Source organism: Rhinolophus sinicus, chromosome 15 (genome assembly GCF_057876585.1).
Source record: "Rhinolophus sinicus isolate RSI-liver-muscle chromosome 15, RSI-T2T, whole genome shotgun sequence".
Lineage (NCBI taxonomy): Eukaryota > Metazoa > Chordata > Mammalia > Chiroptera > Rhinolophidae > Rhinolophus > Rhinolophus sinicus.
The window spans coordinates 82,035,244-82,058,970 of record NC_142515.1 but is presented as its reverse complement, the minus strand read 5'-3'; the positions used below and the strand labels follow the sequence as shown (position 1 = coordinate 82,058,970).

Sequence of the window (23,727 nt, the reverse complement as noted above, 5' to 3'; positions counted from 1 at the left end):
TTTGTGTGGTCTGTCTTCTTTTATCTTGTTATATGCTCTCTGATTTTTAAAATTCTTTACTTGGGTTATTCTTTAAAAGTTTTATGGAGAAGGTAAGCCTTAAGCTGAATTGTGATGAAAGTGTACCTGTCAGTTGGGTTTTGTAATGAGAGAAGGAAAGAGCACTAGCTGTGAGGTGTTGAATTCACATGTTCATTTTGGATCATGCTGTTTCTCTTATTTTAAAAGTAGCATATAAAAAATTATATCCAAAGTTTTTTTTTCTGTGTTTTCATGTTAATTACTTTCCTAAGCATTATATTTTTGATATAACGCTTTGATATATATTTTATGGTTCTTTAAATGCAAAGCATTTCCTAATTTCCATATTCACATCAGATATTTAAAGTTAGATTATGATAGTGAAATTTCAGTAGAATTCATCTGTAATCCAGGTGGCTGATAAAATTCATATTTTATACCATTTAATAATAATAGTGTGTGTCTTGAGTATAATATTAAGAAGGATACTAGGGTTAGGACCTGGGTCAGTAGGACGGGTGTCTCAAAGGATAAGTAGTATTTTTCAAATGTATTTTACAGGCCAGAACACTGAATGTCACATATTTCGCCAGAGTGATTAAGTTCAATGTGCTCATGTTATGGATGGACAATAAGGTCCAGTGAAGAGACACAATCTACTGGAGTCTGGCAGTTCTTAAGTGGCAGAGATAGGGTTTAGATCCAACTCTGATTCTAAATTCAATTTTCTTTCCACTGTACTACTGTATTTCCTGTTAGCTTATATTTTTCAATCTTTAATAATTTTCCCCAGAAATGTTTCATAAATATTTCATTTATAGCTCTTTTATACCAGTTTTACAAACTTTTGTGCACACCTTTACAAGTATTAGCTGAAGTAAAACAAAAAATGCAAAAGTAATATTTCATGTTTCAGGGAACAGTGTGACAGGAACAAGGAATGTTTATTGTTGAAATGACTGTGTGTTAGTTTTCTATTGCTGTATAACGATACAGCAATATTGCTGTCAAAAACTTGGCGGTTGAAAACAGCATTCCTTTTTTGTCTCACAGTTCCTGGAGGACATAAGTGAAGACACAGCCTAGTTGTATTTTCTCCTAAGGGTCTCCCAAGGCTTAAATCAAGGTGCCGGCTAGTCTATGTCCTTATCTGAGATTTGACTTAAAGAAAGATTTGCTTCGAAGCTCCCTCAGGTTTTGGGCAAAATTCATTCATTTGAGGCATTAGCATTCATGGTAGCTTGATTCTTCAAAGCCAGAAAAAGAGAGAGAGTCTCTGCTACTTCTAGTCAATGATTTTTAGACCATCTTTAAATGACTTACTTGATTTGTCAGGTTTAGTCCGGATAATCTTCCTTGGTTTAATTGATTAGGTACTTTAATTACATCTGCACTTTCCTTCGCTTTTTGCTATAAAATGTAATCAGGAAGGCACTGACATCCTGTCATTTTTGACATATTCTATTGGTTAGAAGCAAGTCAAGATTCTGCTCTCATTGGAGGAGGGGAAGAGATTATAAAAGGGTGTGACTCATTGGGAGTTGCTTTAGGATGATTGCCTCAGAGTGGAACGATGGCTAGGAAGTAGAATAAGATAACCTGTTAGGAAGTTGCAACCTTACAAGTTGCAACCATTCAAACTACCTCTAAAATCTTATCATGTGTAAGTACATGCTAATATAAAATGCGATGAAGGAAAAGTAGTATGGATGCTCTATGAAAATACCATATATTCAAATATTCATATTGTATTCAAACTACTGCTTTGGTGGTTGAGGGTGTGTGTGTGTGTGTGCGCGCGCGCGCATGCACGTGTACTTGTATATTTAACTTAATAATTATTTTTGCCTAAAATACCAGTTCATATGTACACTCTCAAATTCTCTGGAAAGATGAAGGAGGACATTTTTTTCCCTAAAACAAATGAGAAAATAAAATGTTTTTAAAAAAATTCATAAATAATTTTGATACCATCTTGGCTAAAGTAATTCCCTCTAAGTCAGTCTGGTTTCTATTGTTTTATTTTATTTATACTGCTATTCAACCACCTGAAATTACAATTCTGTTATGTGTGACTGTATGTAAGGATGTGTTTATCTGTTACTGTCTTCCCCACATTCCCCCTGGAATATAAAAGCTCCATAAGGACAGGGATTTTGTCATTCTTATTCATCATTGCAACTGCAGGGCTCAGAGCGATGCTTGGCAAACAAAGGAGTAGATGGATATGGTTTGAGTTATACATGCTAACTTCTGCCCAACCTAAGCATTCTCAGTATGGTTGTGAGGGCCAATAAAACCTGCAGATTTGGGAAGGTCAGCAAAGGTGCAATTTTAAAAACAAGTGAAGTAAAAATTTAATGTGGTTAGTGGTTGGGGAATTAAGGATGTTGGCAAATAGAACTCGGGGTGAGTTAGAAAGAAGTACATTTAGCCTTATTTTCTTGTTTTAGATAAAAGCACAAAATGAAATAATGTAAAACAAACAAACACAAACCCCGAAACATTTAGGCCAGTTCTCAGTGCCTTCTTTGCTTGTAGCAAATTCCAAAGGAAGAGAGGAGGTCAGTTCTTGCCATTTGCATGAGCCCTTATGGAAGATGATAGAGCTGAGTTTTCAGTCAAATTCCGTGAGTGCAGCAAAGTGCAGAAATTGAGATCAGCAACCTCTGACTCAAAATTGCTTTCAGTTCTTCTGAATACAGTTTCTTCTGTCTGAGGCAGGTGCCCTATAGGGACTCTTACCTCAGGCAAAGAACTGTTGTTCACAACATAAAAGATAATTCTATTCTCAGTCTTTCTATCTTCAAAATTTCATAGGTAAGAATAAAGCTCTTCCCAAGAACAAAGGATGTCAACTTTGTCACCACCAACAGATATCATGGATGGTGGTTTTCGTTGTGTAATTTTGAACTTGACAGGCAAACAGACTAGTATCCTATCTTTCAAAATCCAAATAGAGAAGTTTCTGTAATATTTTTTACCCTTGGAGTTGTCTTAGCTCCCCTGTTCATCACTGTCTTAGTTTTCTACTGCTGCTGTAAAAAATTATGACAAACTTATTGGCTTAAAACAACTCACATTTATTTTTCTTACAGTTCTGGAGGTCAGGGGTCCAAAATGGGTCTTACTGGGCCCCAAATCAAATGTCAGTGGTGTATTCCTTCTGGAAGCTTTAGAGGAGAATCTGTTTCCTTGCGTTTTCCAGCTTCTAAAGGCCACCCACATTCCTTCTTCAAATCCGGCAGTGACTGATCAAGTATTTCTCAAATCACATCACTCTGACACTGACACTTTTGTCTCTTTCTTCCCATTTAAGGACTCTTGTAATTATATGGGGCCCACCCAAATGATAAGGTTAGATGAATAACAAACTTAATTCCATCTGCCACCTTAAGTCTCCTTTGCCATGCAATGTAACATATTCATAGATTCTGGAGATTAGGAAGTGGGTATTTTTGAGAGACCATTATTCTGCCCACCAGGTTATGTATTAATCTTCATGAAGCTTTGAGCTTTTTCTAAAAAAAACAGACACATTGCTAGGTAGGAGACATTTCTACTTTCATGTTTGGTTGAAATGGCCTAAATCTAGGCTAGAAGAGAATCTAAACCCTTTTTTATTCCTGCTCAATTTATTCTTCAGTTTATTCTCAAGGTTGCCAGAGCAGGACAAGGTAAGAAATGTTAGGGCCACAGCTTATTTTTTCCAATTAGGCTTTCCTGCTCTTCAGCAGAAATGTCTGTTCTCTATGTAAAGAAAACAATCCCTTTTCTTTTTATACATAACTACCTGTTTGCAGACACACAGGTCACAAATAGAACTTCATTTGCATTGTTTTGGGCACATTCCCTGCACTTGGTGGGAATATATGAGCTCTGGGAAAGACTTGAAACCAGTGCTTTGCATTTGCAAAGAACATAACACTTGAGACACTGCCAGTTTTTAGAAAATAAAGTTAATAACAGGTCATTTAAAGTTATTATCTGTCCAGGTGAAATTTAATGATAAGATTCATATCTTTGACTTCTGTGATTGATTTTTAAATATGAATTAATCTCTGTAATTAACTTGCAATGGAATTTCACTTTCTAATTGTGTGCAGGTAGAACCAACAGTTGTTTATTTTTTTACTGCTTTTGACAGTCACTTTTCCATTATATTGTTTTATGAGGCAATAATACAGTGTCTAAATAGAAAAACTCTGGGCACAAATAATTTATCCTATTGAATAACAAAGAGATTTCCATCATTAATCAGGAAATCGGATTGTTTTTCATGTGAGCCAGGCCCAAGTGAGACACTTAACAACTACAATAAAAACCATGATTGATGATGTTTGAATGTTTGACATAAATTTATTAAATATCCAGAAATCCATAAGGATAATCCACACTACAAACAGGCAGTTTGAAATTCTTCACATCATTCATTCAAGACCTACTACACTAGGGAAGCGTCTGATTTATCTGATTGTAAGTATGTCTAAAACTGTGTGAATTCATGGTATTCCTGACCAAAAACATGAATTCTTACTACTGACTCAAATCTAAAAATAGTTATTTTTACTGAAAGAGTCCTTGAAGCTGTTGCCAAGAAACCAGCTTTGGAAAACGTAGATAAAATATCATCAAAATCTCTTAGTTAAGAAGGAGAAAAACTCTGAAATGCAGCAATTTCTCATGAAGACTGATATGTAGTGATGACCTTTCATGATCTAGCCCATCCTCTCGTTGTCATGACATAAAAAAAAAAAAATCTTCTTACTCTACTCTCTGAACCCTGTATTCCATGTTCTGATATTTCCTGAGATGTCATTTGCTGAATTCAATAAAAACCTACTTTTCAAATGTGAAGAGCTCAGAAAGGGTCTAGAGTCTGCAGGGCACAGTAAACACATCCTGTGCATGAATCTTGGCTACAAGAAATGAAATATCATTTTTGGATATAAGACATATAAATGTGAAACAATTGCATTAGTGTGTTTGTCCATGTTAATTGTTCTGGATGGTCTGAAGGAAGAAAAGGAAACATTTGCTTGAATCTCCAGAATTACTTATACGACTTAATCTTTTCTTTTAAAAAAATAATTAAAATAAACAGTAGTCAGCCAGAATTTTCTAAAGGTCTGAAAACATACTTAACAATAGACAGCTTGGTTAATTGCATTTTTGTTAAAAATAGTAATTTTTTTTTCATTTTGTGGACCTTCATGGGATGCTGTAGAAACCTCAGCTTCAGGCAGTGGCTTACGAGAAGCGATATAGAAGTGACTTCATCCAAAGAATTTATAGACTGAAAATTTGTTGGGAAAGCTAAGGATGAACAATGAAGCTAGGGGAGAGATCAAGAAATGATACAATAAGGTAGTGATTAATTGAGGAGAAGATGGCTGTCTATCATTAGCAGTACTCGATCAGTTAACCAGGATCTATGGAGTATGGAATTCCCCTGAAGAATCTGAATTCTCTCTTGTCATGATTCAAGTAGTCTTTATTTTCACGCTGATTCATTTTTGGAGTTATATTCAAGAATTGAGCAAGCTCCAGTGAACTGTCATCATGTCAACATCTTTTACTGGCAGTTATAGTTCCAGTGTCTTTTGGTCCTCTGTTAAATAGATTATCCTAGTTAAATGCATGTTTTTCTTTACGTGGGTCTAGGATGATCACAACTGAGTAGCTAGTACGATAAGGAAACTTGGTCATAAGAAATGAAAAGAACTGCGTTGAAATTCTCAGAACATGACTATTTTCTGATATCTCTATTGAATTGAATTTGACTGTTAAAAAAGGTATATATGATTGCGTTAATTTTATTTTATTAAATTTTTATCATGTTTGAATACTCCGTAGGTTATTCTTTAATATATTTAAAATCCAGTATGACTTCAAATTTAGTTGTACTAATTTGGGTAATTACATAGGATGACAAGGGATATTCCCAAGGGTCACTTTATACAATTATTTTTGTACTCTTTGGGAGGATCTGTGAAGAATTTGTATTTTTACCAAGTTGCCACCTTATCTACAGCTTGCACATTGCCAGTTGGAATGATGAACTCTGTTGCAAATAGTTGGGGAGCTTATATTATTTTATTTTAACTTTTATTAAGAGCCAACTTATCTGTAAAGTGCATTGCCTGAAAACAGAACAAAAAATAGATGAAGGAACGAACAGGAGTGTGATTTGGTAGGTATGGTACAGATTAACCTAGTTGAGATGGAGGTGGGGTGGGAGCATATTCCTCAGATAAGTTTCTTTATAAGTAGTTCCCATGAGAGAGCTAGGAAAAATCTTTTTCTGGCTGTTTTCTAGATGAAGTAGATACAAATTGAAACTAGTTGATCACATAGAGAAGGAGCCAATAGCTGTTTCAGAGATAAATTGTAGAGCTTAAAACAATAGTCAACAGTTAAGGTTCTAGAAGCCCTCATCCCTAGAGAATGCTGCTGGTGGGGTATATTTGCCAAAGGAAACGTTAGGAAGCCTTTGCTGCCTGCTGTTACCATGAAAAGGAGCGGTTGGTGCTAAGTCCCGCCCATCCCCCCGTATTTCCTTTACACTTAAAGATAAACTCACCAAGTGAACCATTACATGGAGCCAATTTCAGAAGCGTCCATTGATAATAATCATGAGTGTCAAGTTATAGGGGCCTATTAATGAAAGGACCCTTCAATCTTAGGGTAGCAAAAAGGTTTTGATTCTTGTGCTCATCCTCATGAACTGTTAGAGACTGGCTGGAGTGCTGTGTTGACAAATGTCAGGAGGTCGTGTCCAGATTTGTTGACTGAGGATGTTGTGATTAGTTAGAGATACCGTTTGTGGATGAGGTGTAGGTACACAGATATAGATGAGTCACTCTTTGTTTCTTTTTTAGGTGAGTCACTCTTAACAACTAGAGTTTAGCTAGTCAGTAGATCTATATTCTTAACACCTGGGAGTATATTTTACCTCAGTATGGATGGAAAAACGGTACTATTATAAGTCCAAAAGATAAAAGGCTGAATTCAGAAATTGAGACCTTGATCTGTTAAATGGCCCTTAGACTCTTAGGGTTATTTCTGAGAAAATTGGATAATTAACAAGTCTTTGTTACTGTGAGCAGGGACAGAAAGATGAAATGAGATACGCCATCAATTGTCCAGAAATTCGAGTGAGTATAAATCTAATTTAGTATCTCTTCATTTTCTTAAAGGTTAATATAGTTTATGAAATATATTGTACATCATTTCTTAGCATTTACAATAGCCATAAAATTCATGTGGCTTGTGTATGGTGTTCTTTAAATTTTCATTCGCTAGCATTGGTTTTACCTTCTGCTTAAAGCGTCTTTGAATTTTTAAAGACCTTCTCCACTGCCCTGAATAAGCAACGCTCAGAGCAAGGATGAGCAGCTTTCTCCCTTCAGATCTCCTTTTCTTGTTTATGAATACTGCAGGTTGTTTCTGTCACTCCAGCACTACTGCTTCACTTTCCCAGCCTCTTACTGACAGGAGAAGGTAGACATCATGTTACATCATGCTTCTCATTTTTTTTTGGCTTTTGGTAGCTCAGCTGCACCTAACCAGTATTTGAGGTGTTACGAAGGGGAAGTCACTACCTGTCAGAATGTCAACGTTTCTTACGTGAAAAGGACTGGGTTTACGAATATGAGATTTTGGAAAATTTAAAAAATTTTAAAGATCAAGCCTTTTATTTAAGCTTGAATAATGTTCTCTTCTGAAGTTACTTGTTCTCTTCAAGATATGTTAAAATGTGATGATAACAGCATTTCTTCTGGCATATGGTATTCATGTGTTTTTATTGTTGCATATTATCAGGTTCTTTGAGACTTTCTGTGTATTATCAATTAGATAAGTTTACCAGTTTTGTAAAATATCATGTTTATCTTACCATAGAACTTCATAGTCTCACAGAAGTCTTAGATGTATTTTCATTTACCAGGCCAGAAAAAGAAATCATTACTTTAATGCCCATTTAAGAGATGAAGAATTTAGTTTCAGAAAAGCCAACTGAGGAGTTCTATTGAGATAACCGAGAATAAAGTTTTGACTCCTTTCATTTATAATTTGTGTGGTGGCTAAGTCTAAGCCTTACTAACCTAGGATTTAAGAATACATTCATTTTTTTTTTTTACTCTTTATGTGTTTATTTTGACATTTGATATTATTTTGTGTTAATTTCAGGTGTAAAGTATAGACATTTATATAATTTAAGAAGTGATTCCTCTGACTAGTACCCACCTGGTACTATACATAATTATTACCATAATATTGACTATATTCTCTATATTTTACTTTACCTCCCCACAGCTATTTTGTAACTACCAGTTTGACTTAATCCCTTCACCTTTGTCACTTTGATCCCCAACTCCTCTCCCATCTGTCACCCCGATAAATCTAGCACTCGTCTGACACCATATATAGTTATTACAATATTATTGACTATATTCCTTATGTTATACCTACGTCCCCATGACTACTGTGTAACAACCAATTTGTGCTTCTTAATTTCTTCCTCTTTCTAACTCACCCCAAACCCCCTTCTGATCTGCCAACCATCAAAATGTTCTCTGTATCTATGAGTTTGTTTCTATTTTGTTTATTTATTTTGCTTTAGATTCCACTTATAAGCAAAATCACATTGCATCTGTCTTTCTCTGTCTGACATACTCCACTCAGCACAGTACCCTCCAGATCCATCCATGCTGGCACAGATGGCAAGAATCCGTTCCCTTCCATGGCCAAACAATATTCCATTGTATGTACCACCTCCTCTTTCTCCATTCCTCCATCAGTGGACACCCAGGTTGCCTCCACATCTTGGTCATTATAAACAATGCTGTAGTGAACATATGGATGCACATATCCCCTTGAATTAGCGTTTTGGGTTTCTTCAGATAAATACCCAGAAGTGAGATTACGGGATCTTTCTTTGTCTCTTGTTATAGCCTTTATTTTAAAGTCTATTTTGTCTGGTAAAAGTACTTCTAGGTACTTTTTTTTCTTTCATTTTCATGAAGTGTCTTTCCTCATCCCTTTAACTTTCAGTCTGTATGTGCCTTTCGATCTAAAATGAGTCTCTTGCAGGCAGCATATGTAAGGGTGCTTTCTTTTTTTTTTTTTTTTTTTTAAATCCATTCAGCCACTCTATCTTTTGATTGGAGCATTTATCCATTTACATTTAAAGTAATTGTTGATAGATATGTAGTCATTGCCACTTTATTATTCATATTTTTGATTTTCTTCTTCTTCTTCTTAAAGAAGTCCCTCTAACATTTCTTGTAATACTGGTTTGATGTTGATGAACTCCTTTAGCTTTTTCTTGTCTGGGAAGCTCTTTATTTGTCCTTTAAGTCTAAATGATAACTTTACTGGGTAAAGTAATATTGGTTGTGGGTCCTTGCTTTTCATTGCTTTGAATATTTCCTGCCAATTCCTTCTGGCCTGTAAAGTTTCTGTTGAGAAATCAACTGATGGTCTTATGGGAGCTCCCTTGTAGGTAACTAACTGCTTTTCTCTTGCTGCTTTTAAGATTCTCTCTTTGTTTTTAACCTTTGGAATTTGAGTTATGTGTCTTGATGTGGGCCAGTTTGGGTTCATCTTATTTGGGACTCTCTCTGCTTCCTGGGTTGTATATCTATTTCCTTCATCAGGTTAGGAAAGTTTTCTGTCATTATTTCTTCAAATAGGTTTTCAATTCCTAGCTCTCTCTCTTCTCCTTCTGGTACCCCTATGATGCGAATGTTGATATGCTTGATGTCCCAGAGGCAGAATACATTCATTTAAAAAAAAAAAAATCAGATTGCCTGGCAATGATAGCCTTTGTATCTCAACTTGTCTACACAAGAATTTAATCCTTCTGAAATGGTCCTACTTACTCCTGAGAGCCTCTTGAGGAAGGAGCTGTCACACATATGCTCAGGAAGAGCCTCCAAATGAAGTCATGATGCTAGAGACTTTTTAGTCACTAGTCTTGGTGAGATTAAGGCAAGACAAGGCAGTGGTGAGTTAATGACAGGTTCTTGCTACTACTCTTCACTGTTACCAATATGCTGCACTTCTTTGCTCATGTTACTTCATCTGAAGTCTGGACATGTCCATTTCTTAATTTACCCAAACACAAAGAAGATACAATTGCAAAGTTTTGGTAAATCCATTCTAAAAGATTAGGGAAAAGTTGAAAAAGAAGTACAACACAATGATAACATGTAACTGTACAGAGTTGGTTCCCACAGAAAACACAGATTTTCTATCTTCAATGTCCATTTTAACTGTGCTTCTATATGTTTAGATCCTGGATCCTTGCCCCATACGGCAAGTACCCTAAACCTGCTACTATCGCTAGTCCTCCAAGAATACCTAAACCTCAAAGTCCAGGCCCTACTTTTTAGGAGTGACCTCAATCTTCAGGGTCAGGCCTTGCTCCCTCACTGCTACTTCTAGTTATAGCACTTTACTCTTTTATGACTCACTGACACTTGAAGCCCTTTATTCTCCTATAAGAATGTCTCCTTGTATTGTGTCTCTCATAGGACAATCACATTACTACCTTTCCCCAAACGTAGTTTTGCCAGTTTTAAAATAGCACCACCTATAGCACATTAATTTTTATTTATTTATTTATTTATTTTAATTTTATTGGGGAAGGGGAACAGGACTTTATTGGGAAACACTGTGTACTTCCAGGATTTTTTCCAAGTCAAGTTGTTAAACTTTCAATCGTAGTTGTAGAGGGCGCAGCTCAGCTCCAGGTCCAGTTGTTGTTAGTTGCAGGGGTCGCAGCCCACCATCCCTTGGAGAGAGTCGAACCAGCAACCTTGTGGTTGAGAGCCCATTGGCCCATGTGGGAATTGAACCGGCAGCCTTAGGCGTTAGAAGCATGGAGCTCCAACCGCCTGAGCCGCTGGGCCAGCCCCAGGACATTAATTTTATAGTGTAGATTTGGCTTACCCAAGCCCAGACCATTTTATTTTTAATGTTTTGCTTTCAACACGTTTCTTTCTGATCATGTAGCCTGAAGCCTTAGGGGCCTCAGCTTAGACTATTTAGACAGTAACATCTCAACAGACACATAAACACACATTGAACAAGCAGTAGTCAAGTATTAAACTAATCAAGAACTAAGAAGGACTTCTCCCAAAGAAGCATCCAGGTTAATGACTTTCTCCTGGAACAATGGGTGATGACTCTCTTTGTATTTAGATAATAAAGAGCTTTCTCACATTATTTTTCCAGAACGGAAGAAGAGACTCATTTCACAGATCCAACCAAAAGTGCATCCCAGTTTTGCTACAGTTTTAGAATGATAGCTTCTCCATAGCTTCTGCATGTCATGGTTAGTGACAAACCCGCCAACCAAACTGAAAATTGAAAATATCCTTTTATACTTTTTTTGTTGTTTATTAACGTTGTTGTTGATAGGTATATAGGCTTTCCTGATCTCTTCAGCCAGAAATAATCCCTCTTTCTTAGACATTGCATGTAGTACTTTGGTCCTCTCTTGAGTAACTGGCTTTTTAATCATTTGGGTACCACTGTCTTTATACTATATTGTAAACTCTTGAAGACAGAGAAGGCCATTTTTTAAAATTATTACATTTATTGGGGGTGACAATGGTTAGTAAAATTACATAAATTTCAAATGTACAATTCTATAATACATCATCTATATACCACATTGTGTGCTCACCACCCAGAGTAAGTTCTCCTTCCATCACCATATATTTGATCCCTTTTACCCTCTTCTATTACCACCCTCCTCCCTTACCTTCTGGTAACCACTAAACTGTTGTCTGTGTCTATGAGTTTTTGTTTCTGACAAAGTCATTTTTATCTCTGTCATTCTCTCCATACCACTGTATCCTACATTTGGTAACTGCATCGCCATTTTTGGTAAATAGATGTTTTTTATTTTTGTGTGTGTAACTCTTAAGAGTCTTACATTATGGACTCTAACTTAATTTTTATGGCTGCTTTAGAACAAAGAGTAATAGACTCTTTTTTTTTTTTTTTTTTTTTTTTAAATTTTATTTATTTAAGTCAAGTTGTTGTCCTTTCAATCTTAGTTGTGGAGGGTGCTGTTCAGCTTCAAGTTGTTGTTCTTTCAGTCTTAGTTGTGGAGGGCGCAGCTCAGCTCCAGGTCCAGTTGCCGTTGCTAGTTGCAGGGGGCACAGCCCACCATCCCTTGCGGGAGTCCAACCGGCAACCTTGTGGTTCAGAGGACATGCTCCAACCAACTGAGCCATCCGGGAGCTCAGCGGTAGCTCAGTTCAAGGTGCCATGTTCAATTTTAGTTGCAGGGGGCGCTGCCCACCATCCCTTGCGGGACTCGAGGAATTGAACTGGCAACCCTGTGGTTGAGAGCCCGTGCTCCAACCAACAACTGAGCTATCCGGGAGGCAGCTCAGCTCAAGGTGCCGTGTTCAATCTTAGTTGCAGGGGGCAGAGCCCACCATCCCTTGCGGGACTCGAGGAATTGAACTGGCAACCTTGTGGTTGAGAGCCCACTGGCCCATGTGGGAATCGAACCAGCAGCCTTCGGAGTTAGGAGCATGGAGCTCTAATCACCTGAGCCACCGGGCCGGCCCCAAGAGTAATAGACTCTTAAAGCTATTGGGGTAGTATATTTTGTGCTCTTAATCACTGATAAAGAGATACTGAGGAAAGATCGTCATGTGTAAGATATTAGAGTCAGATGTGGAGCAGGTTACTTTACTCTCTGCACCACAGTTTTCTCATCCATGAGATAAGGATGTTAAGGGTACCTTCCTAACAGTATGTTGTAAGGATTATTTGAAATTATTTCATCAAAAGCTTTTAGAACAGTGTCTGACACACATGATTTATATGCAGAAAACGTTAGGTATTATCAACATTGCCTTGGCAATCTGAAGCAACAATATCTCTTTATCTGTTTAAGTCAAGCCAAAGGGAAAAATTAAATATACTTTTAAAAAATGCAATATCTAGCCCAGGCTTCTCTGTCAATGACTTGTTATTTTCTTTCATAAATTAAATTCAGATATTTTACAGTGTGGTGGTGTATATACCGCCCAACTGAAATGGCCTATCCACACAGGCTTGTAAGTGGTGGTTCTGTTTTCCAGGATTAAAAAAATTAATAATAATAAAGTTTACAATTACAGAAAGAAAAGAAAAACTAGATCATGTTAGAGACTAGGAAAAAAAAATCTAGCTAAAAAAGAACTTAATATAAGAAAAAATTTTACTGGGTCCAATAGATCCTCTAATAAATATGAAAACGTCTGCACTCCTTCCTTCCCACAGCTCACTAGCTACTGGCTGTCACTGTAGCAATTTGAGCTGAAGCAGGCTTTGTTGGCTTTGTCAGTACAGCAGTGGGAAAGCCCCAGAGGACTCTCGTAAGCAGGAATAAAGCAAGGGCTGTGAGTTAGTGTGCTTTCAAGTCCTCTACTTTGTGCTCACTTCACAACAACTTCCTCCAAACCACTCTGTAATAAATCCACTGCTATCCATTCTCACTAACTTATTGTCATTTGCGTTTTTTAAAATTTGTAGCCTAAAGATTTTTAGTTAGTCTTTGCAAGGAAAAATATTTTCTACAGATCTAGTATAAATGATTATAAATGGTATGAATGATTAGATACAAGAATAGAATGTACCCTTTCATGATTAATAATGTACTTTGTTAAATGTAATTCTCACCATCATTAAGATATTGAGTTTGTTTCTTTTCTGTTGTGACCTGTGTTACTAGGAATACATATTTAGATATATTCTGAAAAATTAAAAAAGAGATATTATTATTAGATATTGGCCCATTGAACCCAATCCATAGCGTTTGGCAGAGAAATCTGAAACCTACAACCCATTAATATGTGAAAGCAGGTTGATAGCTGAATTTTTTTTTGCTGCCATTAAGAAATAATCACTCTGTTGATGTTACATGAAAGATATTACCGTGTGTTATACCATCAAGTTTCGCCTGTCATATTCTATTATCATAATATCATAGAAATATATTAACATAATTATCTTATTCAGAATAGCTCTCCTTTTGACATATTCTGGAGTTTTAGTCTAGTAAGTAACAAGGCTGTCTATTAAGACGAAGAAAATCTTAAGGGAAGTCCTAACAACTTTAAAGTTAGAAAACGTATCAGAATTAATAGAAAGTAGATGCCAATGTTTAAAAATTATAATAATACTTAGTTAAGTAATGAGAGCTATAGAATTTGAATTGACTGGAAAGAAGCTCTAAAATAGCACTTTGACTAAAGTAAATTTTGTCATGTGGTTTAAATCTTACAATAAAGTTTCTAAATTTCCATTAGATATGAACAAATTGTTTAGACAATTACTTCCTTTCATTCCTTTATGTCCCAACAAGGCTTTACTATAAATTTTGCTATTAACTCTCTTTCCCAGAGATATCTTAGTATTGGGAGAGTAAAAGTCAGCATTTATGTTCCCATGAAGTTGTGGAATGACATATTTTTTAGACATAGTTAGCCCATGTCACAGTACTGCATTCTATAGATTACCTTCTTTGGTAGTGATTGTACCTAGGGAAATTTGTAGCTTTAATAGTCCCAAGTAACTTTTTGCTGCAGGATAGTTATATGGAATGTGTAAGCGACAGCACAGACCATGCAAGTGAATTCCTTGTGAAAGTGAGAACAGATTTGTCCGATTTAGCTTGAAGGCAATCTATTGCAGCTTACATCTTTTTGGTTACTTGGGTCTCTGCCCTGTATTCTGGCCTTCCATTGGCTATTGTGGTTTTTAAAATCACTGTGTCACCCCAGATCGAACGCTACTCCTTTTTTCCATCTCCCAAACAACTCCTACTACAACTCTAGGATGCTGATGGCCTAAGGCTCAGGGGTGATGGAATGAATTACAACCTAAGGAAAAGAAATAAGGAAAACTAAAATGTGATGTTAAATTCTGAGTACCAGGAGAAAAGAAAAAAAAAAATTGCTTTAAATTTTATAGGAGTCCTTTCACAGAAATACTTATATTTCTAGTTTGATAGAAGACCCATCAAATTCCTAGGTAGATCACTTCTCTTTTTAGCCTTGCCTTAAAAATTATGTCCAACGATCAATCTGAATGAAAGAAACAAAGCCAATTACAATCCATTCCCAAAGAGCCACCCATTCCAAATCATTATCATTGGCTACACAAAGACCAAGTAAAACTTTGACGTTATAGTTGTTTTCTTTTTGATGTTGTGCCAGATCAATATTTTAAGCAAGCTTTTCACTCCCACTACCTCTAAGGATTGAAGAAATTATTAATGATGTTTTCAGGAACTGTCGTGATGAACTTCAAAAAAGAAGAGACTACTCTTGTAAAATGGCTTGAAACACTCACTATGAAGAATGCTCATCCTTTGCAGGCAATTACGAACACTACTGTGAGCCACAAAGTCCACTTAGTGGGATGTTTAGAGTCAATAATCAGATAACCAGATTTGGGAAAAGTAGGAGGTGGCATTGTCTAGCCACTTTCTGTCATACCGGGGGTGCCAAAAAAATGTGTACAAGTGGACACTTTGGTCAGTGTGCTCAAGCAGTATTTCGCCATAATCAGAAGTGTCTGGACGCTGATGGTAACCACTTTGAGCACCTCTTGTCATTGCAGAAGTCAAACGTGACTTGTATTCATCATTCGTATCGGTATATATTGAGTAGTACAATTTTAATGCAGTTTTGCTTTCTTAAAATGTGTGTACATTTTTTTTCGGTGTCCTCTGTATTTTTCTGCCATACTATACATTTGTTTATATTAACTATTTGCTCAACTTGTATGTATGATCCGCCAGGAGCAGTTAAGCCTATTTTTTGTCTTAAAATGCTAAGCTAAATTCTTTTCAGAAGGAGTAAAACTTAAAAACCTTGATTAGGTGGGTTAATACACATAGAGCCAAAATGTTTGTTCAAAGTGAGTAGATGTGGTAAAAAATGGTCGCTATGCAATTGTGCTCAATTAGACTTTCTCCTTAGTGACTCTCATACATAAATAGCAACTCAGAGTGACCCGATTATGATTGTTTACATTTTCTTTACCAAGCCTATATCTCTAGATCAGCAAAATGTTTCTTTTGAAATCTTTTCAGAGTATAGGACACATATGCCTGAAGACTCTGAACATGCAGAGTCAAAGATATTTACCAAGTCTAGCATCAATCTACATGATACCCAGTGTTTCACGTCAATGATTGAGAAGAGGGCAGTGAAAATGCAGGCACATGCTAGAAGAGGGAAAATTTCAGGTCTGGTCCTGACTCTGACCCCACCTAAATATATGACCTTGGGCCAGTCACCTGATCTCCTTGAATCTCATTTCTTTATTTGGAAGAAGAAGCTACAGCTCTGTTTAAATTTCCTCTCTCTTAACGTTCTATGAATGTAAATTTTTACTATTATGTTAAATATAAAAATGGTGTGGGTTTTTCCATCTTAAGTAAGTGTTTATAACTATTGATTTTATAAAGCCGAATTCATTATAACTTTGGATTCTAATTGCTGTGAATCTATTGCGATAAATCAAAACCAAGCATTATATTCTCCGTGTAAATTGTTTCACTTCCTTCACAATTTATGCTAGTGAAGATACTTGTTAGGTATCCAGTAATCGTCCTTAAAATAGAGGTTGGTTTGCTACATTTATTTTAGCATTTACTATGAGTTACTCTCTAAATAAATGCTCATTTCTTCACTCCTTATAGCCATTTCTGTACATTCCAATGTAATGTGGTATTATGCTTCCAAATGAGTATTAACATTTAGTATGAGACAGTCCAGCATTTTCATTGGGCTATAGGCAGTACTATTTTAATTTTCATTTTTTTATTGAGATGTAATTCACATACCATAAAATTCATGCTTTTTAAGTATGCACCATTCACAAAATTTTGCAGCCATCACCACTATCTAATTTCAGAATGTTTTAGCTAGTTTTTAACAAAATCCAGAATGAGTTCTATTAATATAAAATGATTTATTTTGTATTAATATAAATTAATATTAATATACATTTTACATTTTATTTAAATTTTTAATTTAATATTGTCTACTCACATAAAATTTTAATTTTTTAGGTTTAGATTTCACTTGTGTTTTATCCAACTTCTCTTCATTTTGTTGGTGAAGAAAGGATTCCTGCTTTCGGATTAAGGGAAGACTGAACACAACACCCAACAATAGAAAGATGAGATTGATGGCAAGCAACTAATCACATATACTCACAGCCCAGGTGAAGATGATACTGCATTCCATGCAAGGCCACTTAGGGGTTGTACTCAGGGACAGAGTGAAAAACCAGGGACTGTGGGAAGCAGGCTTTGTAGTATAAGAGCAGGGGTGTCCCCTGTTCCTACTGGAGGATCTGATTGGCTTGTTTGAATAATACTGTGGGCTGGCAAGGAACTGAAACCCACTTCTCAGGGATAAGCAAGGACTGTGGCTGGTCCCCATAATAAGGAGGATTGTTTATCTAAGGCAGGGGTGTTCAAACTGCGGCCTGCGATCCATTGTTAATTGGCCTGCAGCAAATTCCAAAAATTTATTTAGTTTACTTAAATAAACCAGGTGAGGCAATATGTACTTCACCTAGAGTGAGTGGCCTGGCTGTTTGTGTGTTTTACCGCATATGGCCCTTGGTGAAAACCGTTGAAAAAAGTTTGGACACCCCTGATCTAAAGGAATGGAGTGGGGAGGGGAACAGGCAGTTAAGCCTTTCAAATCCTCTGATTTGACCAGATGTCAAGGCAGCATGTAACATTCAGCCTTAATAGTAGGCCTTATTTTGAGTGAGATTCATGAAAAGAACATTTTGGTTTTTAACTATTTTGATAACTTGAAAGATAACTTGATATTTGTTTTGATAATAGAAAGAACAAACATACTGTAGCCAGAGAACTACTATAATAGTCATTGTCAATGGTCAAAAGATGTTAGATTTAATGTAGTTTTCCAAGATGATTAAATTTGAAATGTGTAGGGTGTTCATTGAAGGGGGGTTAAATTTAGAGCCAAACTTTCAAAAAGTTATTTTGGATGACAGCTTTGTCTCTTTTATTACTTTGAAATGTCGTTGATGATAGGTTTCTGTGTTTTTAAAGAGACATTTTCAGTGTCTAGAAAATATCTTAAAACCTGACTCAGTCCATTAAAATGTGTGTGTGTGTGTGTGTGTGTGTGTGTGTGTGTATACACACACTAAGTTTGTGGCCAAATTAGACATAAAGGGATCTTCTGCCCTAAGTTAGTCTTTTCTAAAGAAAAAAATTAAATATCATGCTTATTCTTACTCTTGTTCTTGTTCTTCTTTTCTTCCTGTTATTGTTACTAATATTATTCGGTAGTATCTCAAGTTATCTTACATATTTCAGCATCATATTTATTCATCACAGAGCATCATTTCTAGTCATGATTTACTGAAACTGGCCCTATTCTGCGCAGGAGAACCAATGAAAATTTGATCATTAAGATGAAAGATTGTAGATGGGGGTTGTGTGGGTGAAAAATTCCCTACTGAAAACAAGAGGACATACTCTTAGACTACTCTTTGGGAGATTTAGTTCAACAACAGGAGAATTCTTGGAAATGTAAGGCAGGGCTCTTAAGACATTCAACGGAGACCAGATAGTCTTGTAGAAATTTCCAAAATTATTAGGGTCTCATATGCATGAGAATAGTGCTCTATTGACGGTAGGAATAAAATCTAGATAATCACTTGAAGAGACCTGTTACACACTATGTAAGATTTTAAAAACAAGAAAAGGAGCAATGAAAATAGGAGAGAACCAGGCTGAGAAACACTAATTATCCCTAAGTGTATTTTATTAGTTTAATTTAGAAATTGGAAATAAATATTTTAGGAAACAATGGATGATATTATTCCCCCAATTTCATGTTTAGAGACAGTTTCAATTGGTTTTATTAGTAAAAAACAAAAATACTAAAGGAGCAAGGGAAAAAAGACGTTCAAGTGAAGCATTGAAAAAGTGGAAAGTATCATTTTAATTTATAATGAGATAAAATAGTTTTATTGTCCAAAGATATATAGGAACATAAATATATGTTACAGTTAGATTCTCATAGTCATTACTTTTTTCTAGGTCAATCTATCTCTTCTAATCTACTTTATTATTAAATGTACAATTAATACATTGATACATACTTTTTAATTTTAATAATTTTTTGGATATTTTAAATTTTCAATATTTAGAGAAAATATATTCAACTTTGTATTGCTTCAGTGTTTAGAGCTTGCTAGTGATAATAACCTTGTTTTCCTGAAGATTTAACAAAATCATTTTATGTTTTCCTAATCTTTGATTCAGTTATATTTGAAGAAGTGCTATAAGGATATATACCTGTTTATGATAGTAGGTTCAAGTTACATACTTCATTCATTGTGGCTCTGTCTTATAAATGTGTTTCCAGTATGTCTCAGGCTCATCTGGCTCAAAACATCTTTTTGGTGTCCCCCTCTTCCTCTCTGACCTCACTTTAACCACTATCTGCCACCATACCTTCTGAAAAATAGTCTTAGCTCAGTGGCTTACCAGTCACTTTAATCTCTGTCAATAATCTACTCCATTCAGCAAACATATACTGAAATGAGTCTACCTCCAAAGAGCTAATGTTTCCCAAGTAATAATGCTTTCATCTTGTTCTCCTTAAGAAATTACTATGATTTATTTCACGTCTCCAGTTAATCTTCACTCACCTGGGACTATATCACTTTATATAAAATTATATAACTGTCACATTATCTATGGACATATAAATACAATAATCTTTATTAACAATTTAAATATTTGTATTTACATTATATTAACATTTTTATATATTTAAGTAGATGTAATATGTAGTCATATATGTATACCCACTTGTATATGTATAAATATGTTAATAACTAATACAATCCTTTCAACAATAGAAAACATTTTTTTCCTAAATTTCCTTTAAAGGAATTTTGGGACCATGTTAAAAAAGTATTATAATTGTACACTGACTGCATTCTCTCTCTGTGTACTTGCAAACAGATGCAGTCTTTCTTCTCTTAAAGATTCTACAGTCATTATTCTGGGACTTAAGGGTAAAAAAAAGACTAGCTATGGGTCTTTACAGAATCTAGATGCCTATAGTAGACCCTAAACATTCTGATTTGTTGGGACTGAAAGAAGGCTAAAGCATTGGCACTTTTTACAAGCAATCCTAGTTTGATGCAGATATTTCTTGAATCACATTTTTTTGTATTCCGTTCTAGATGAGAATCACCTAGTTCAGCATCAAATGCAGTTATGCATTAAAAAACTGATCTTTATTGATTGCTTTAATAAACTTAAGCAGATCCTTCCCTGAAGTGTTGACTGACTCTCATTCTAAGGGAATGCCAAATTTAAAAGTTGCAGTGTTCTAAACCATCATCATCATTATCATCGCAGTGTTCTATATTTCCATATGTAATGAACTTCATAGCTGTGGGTTGTGTTTCCAAGTAGAAATCTCTAGTTTTAATTCTAGCATAAGTCCTCTTCAGTATTTCTGATTTACATGGAATGGAGGTGCTCTGCATGGAAGAAAAGAAAACATGAGAGGCACTAATCACCAACCAAGAGGACCGTGTCATTTCATTTGAATAAGAGGATCTCAAAGACGATGATCAAAGCTAATTCTGCATAGAACTCCTTCAAAGGACACATACAGAAAATGAGAGGAAATATCAAAGGTACTTATTATCCTGTATAAACCTGACAGGTGTTATCCAGACTCAGGTCAACTTACTCCAGACCTTACTTAGTTGCTTGGGGTGAAATAACGGCTCAATTAAACTTGGAAATTAGTTTTTCTCTAAGACTAATAGTCTGACAGCCTCCATAATACTTGGATTTGTGCCTTGAACCTTCTATTTTTGTTTTCAATTGGCAATACATGCAGATTCTAAAAGAAATGTAAAGATTTCAAAAAACAATAGATGAAAGTAATTCTCTCTTTTGCCCCCCAGTCCTCTGGTTCTGCTTAGAGGCAACTGCTATTAGGCATTTCTTATGTACATTTCCAGAGTCTATTGAATATTGTGGTATGTATTGGATGGGGGGAAGAGGAATATAAATAAATGCAAGTCAGGAAATTCCCTTGGTTTTAAAATAGCAGGAAACATGCATTAAAGAGTGACTTAGTGGCTTGAGTTAAAGTCATTGAGCAGACTATTTACCAACAGAGTGTATCTTAGATACCAGAGGAAATCTAATATATTCTTCATGCAGCTTGTATTGTCTCAGGGAACAAAAAAATGGAATTTTTAAGCAGGTGCTGCTTTCAGCAGACAACAGAAATTTAAATGATAATGCATTTTAACAAAATGAAAATCATTTGAGTTTTAAGATACCCCTTGAGATTGTAGAAACACTGGTAACCAATCAAGTGTTCTGGCAGAGTAAAATCATTTCGTACCCTATTATAGTAATGTGTTTGGAAAGCAATTTGGAAATAAAAGGAGAAATTGCTTCCCCTGACCCATTCATGAAACTGCTTTGTAAAATCTAACTAAAAAGGTTTTAGAAAGACAAAAAAAAAAAAAAAAATACAATGGCCGAAAAATGGCAAAGTTCATAACTGAGTATTGAATAATAATGACTTTGAAAACAAAACTTTAACCGAATGCCTACTATTTATAAGATACTGTGCTAGGGTTATAAAACACCCTTGAAGAATTATCACTATAGTTAGGAAATGATATATGTGAAAAAATTTAAAAGTTTTTCTAATATAGTATCTGTTTAGAAAATGAGATCAGACTAAGAGGACTCTGTAAACCAGATTCTCTTCAGACCTTAGTTACTCTTTTTTGCAGAGCAGTAGCTCATCCAGGTTACTGAGAGGATCAGTTGCAGGAGCAGATAAATAATTCAATACTGGGATGAGGCAGATGCTTTTTTTAGTACCGTATTTTCCTGAAAATAAGACCAGATCTTATACCGCATTTCCCCCAAAATAAGACCAGGTCTTATGTTAATTTTTGCTCCAAAAGACTCAGTAGGGCGTATTTTCAGGGGCTGTCTTATTTATTTATTTATTTTTTATGTACAACAATCTACATTTATTCGAATACAGTCATGTCATCTTCTGGAACATCGTTCTAACATACTAAATGTGGCTGTCTGGCTGACGATCTTAACTGGGGCTTATTTTCGGGGAAACATGGTACATATCACATTTCAAGAATTTTAGTTGTTTTGGACTGTACTTCTACTAGTCCTACCAACAGCCTCGCTGATTTATTTTTGGTAACATTATTAGTAATTGACTAGTCTTTGGACATTAGAATTCCTGTAGGTCACAAAGTATATCGTATTTTTTTAGGTAAAATTTCACTCTCTGTTGTATGTGTGTGCATGTATGTTTGTGATTATATTTGTATTTATATTTTAATGTGTTGAAACTCTATGTAAACACCATAATCGGTTTGAATTCAATAAACTGATACCTATTTCCCTTGTCCAAATCTACAACCATTTGGGATATAGAGAGGAATCATGGTGACTGGAGATCAAAGTATCAGTTTCATTCTTGATAAAGGTTAGATTGGAGTTCATGGCCTAAACTGACAGTTACAATGGGCCTGTCTTCTAACCCTAAACTAGGTAGATTTTTCCACCCAGTCCTTGGCTCATTTGGGCAACCAGAGGCTTCTCCCATTGGGGCAGATCCTTTATTGCAGTGGAAGAGACCATCCCAGAATGCATATACAAGTATTCTGCTGAGACCAATTTAGAAAGAGAACCCTGAAGGGACTGAGCTACATTTTCCTTGTTCCTTCTCCCAAATTCACCAATCAGATAATGTATTCCTCTTCTTCCCTAAATAGTTAATTTCAGATCTGGGGCAACTACAATACAAGTAGTCCCTGGGGCATTGTATTCTACCAGAAAGCAAGGAAGTTTAAGGAAAAATGGAATCATGTTAAGAGGAAAGAAAACCCAGTTTGAAGATGTTCCTACTGAGCAAATTTATGACATATTTGAGCATCCAAAAATGATAGTGTCTACAATTGATTGTAATATATGGTACAAAATTCTGATGATAATAAATACATACATATATGAATATATACATATATGTATATGTTTTTTATGCTCAATTTTACGCTCGCGTGCGCGCACATACATAATATGAAAGGGGGAAAGAACAACATTTTTTGTGAAAGATGTGCTAGATATAAAGGTATATATAATGATAGAATTGATAATTCAACATTTGTAGCTGATTCAGGTAAGGGTCATCAATCAGTGCTAAAACCTAATTATGTCAATGATCATTGGGAAACAGGATATTCAAATTGTTGGCAAAATAATGCAGCACAGATTGCAGAGAAAAAAATGTGTATTTATAGTGGTCAGAACTGGCAGTCATCTGTCATCATCTTTGTCAAATGACTACATTTATAGTTGATATCACCAATAGTAAGGCAATGTGATATATATATATATATATATATATATATATACACACACACACACACACACACACATACACATATATATGTGTGTATATATGTGTGTATATATATATATATATATATTATTTTCTGATATGTAATATGAAGAAAAATACCTGTAGTGTATTCTTGCTGATAATAATTACCTGGGTCTCATAAAGTCTCTACACCCCATTCCAAATCCTAACAAAAAGAAGAAAG

The 23,727-nt window shown here is 35.4% G+C and overlaps 1 protein-coding gene across 12 annotated transcripts in view; it reads left to right on the top strand.

Moving 5' to 3' along the window:
* Window positions 1-23,727, top strand: part of MARCHF1 (membrane associated ring-CH-type finger 1) — a 639,638-nt gene that overhangs the window by 164,752 nt on the left and 451,159 nt on the right. Inside the window, exon 1 of one of the 12 annotated variants that reach the window (XM_088792358.1) lies at window positions 17,255-17,271. The exons of the other annotated variants lie outside the window; for them this stretch is intronic. The gene's annotated coding sequence lies outside the window, so the exon portion shown is untranslated. Of the gene's footprint in view, window positions 1-17,254; window positions 17,272-23,727 lie in introns of those variants that run through there. 12 annotated transcript variants of the gene reach the window in all.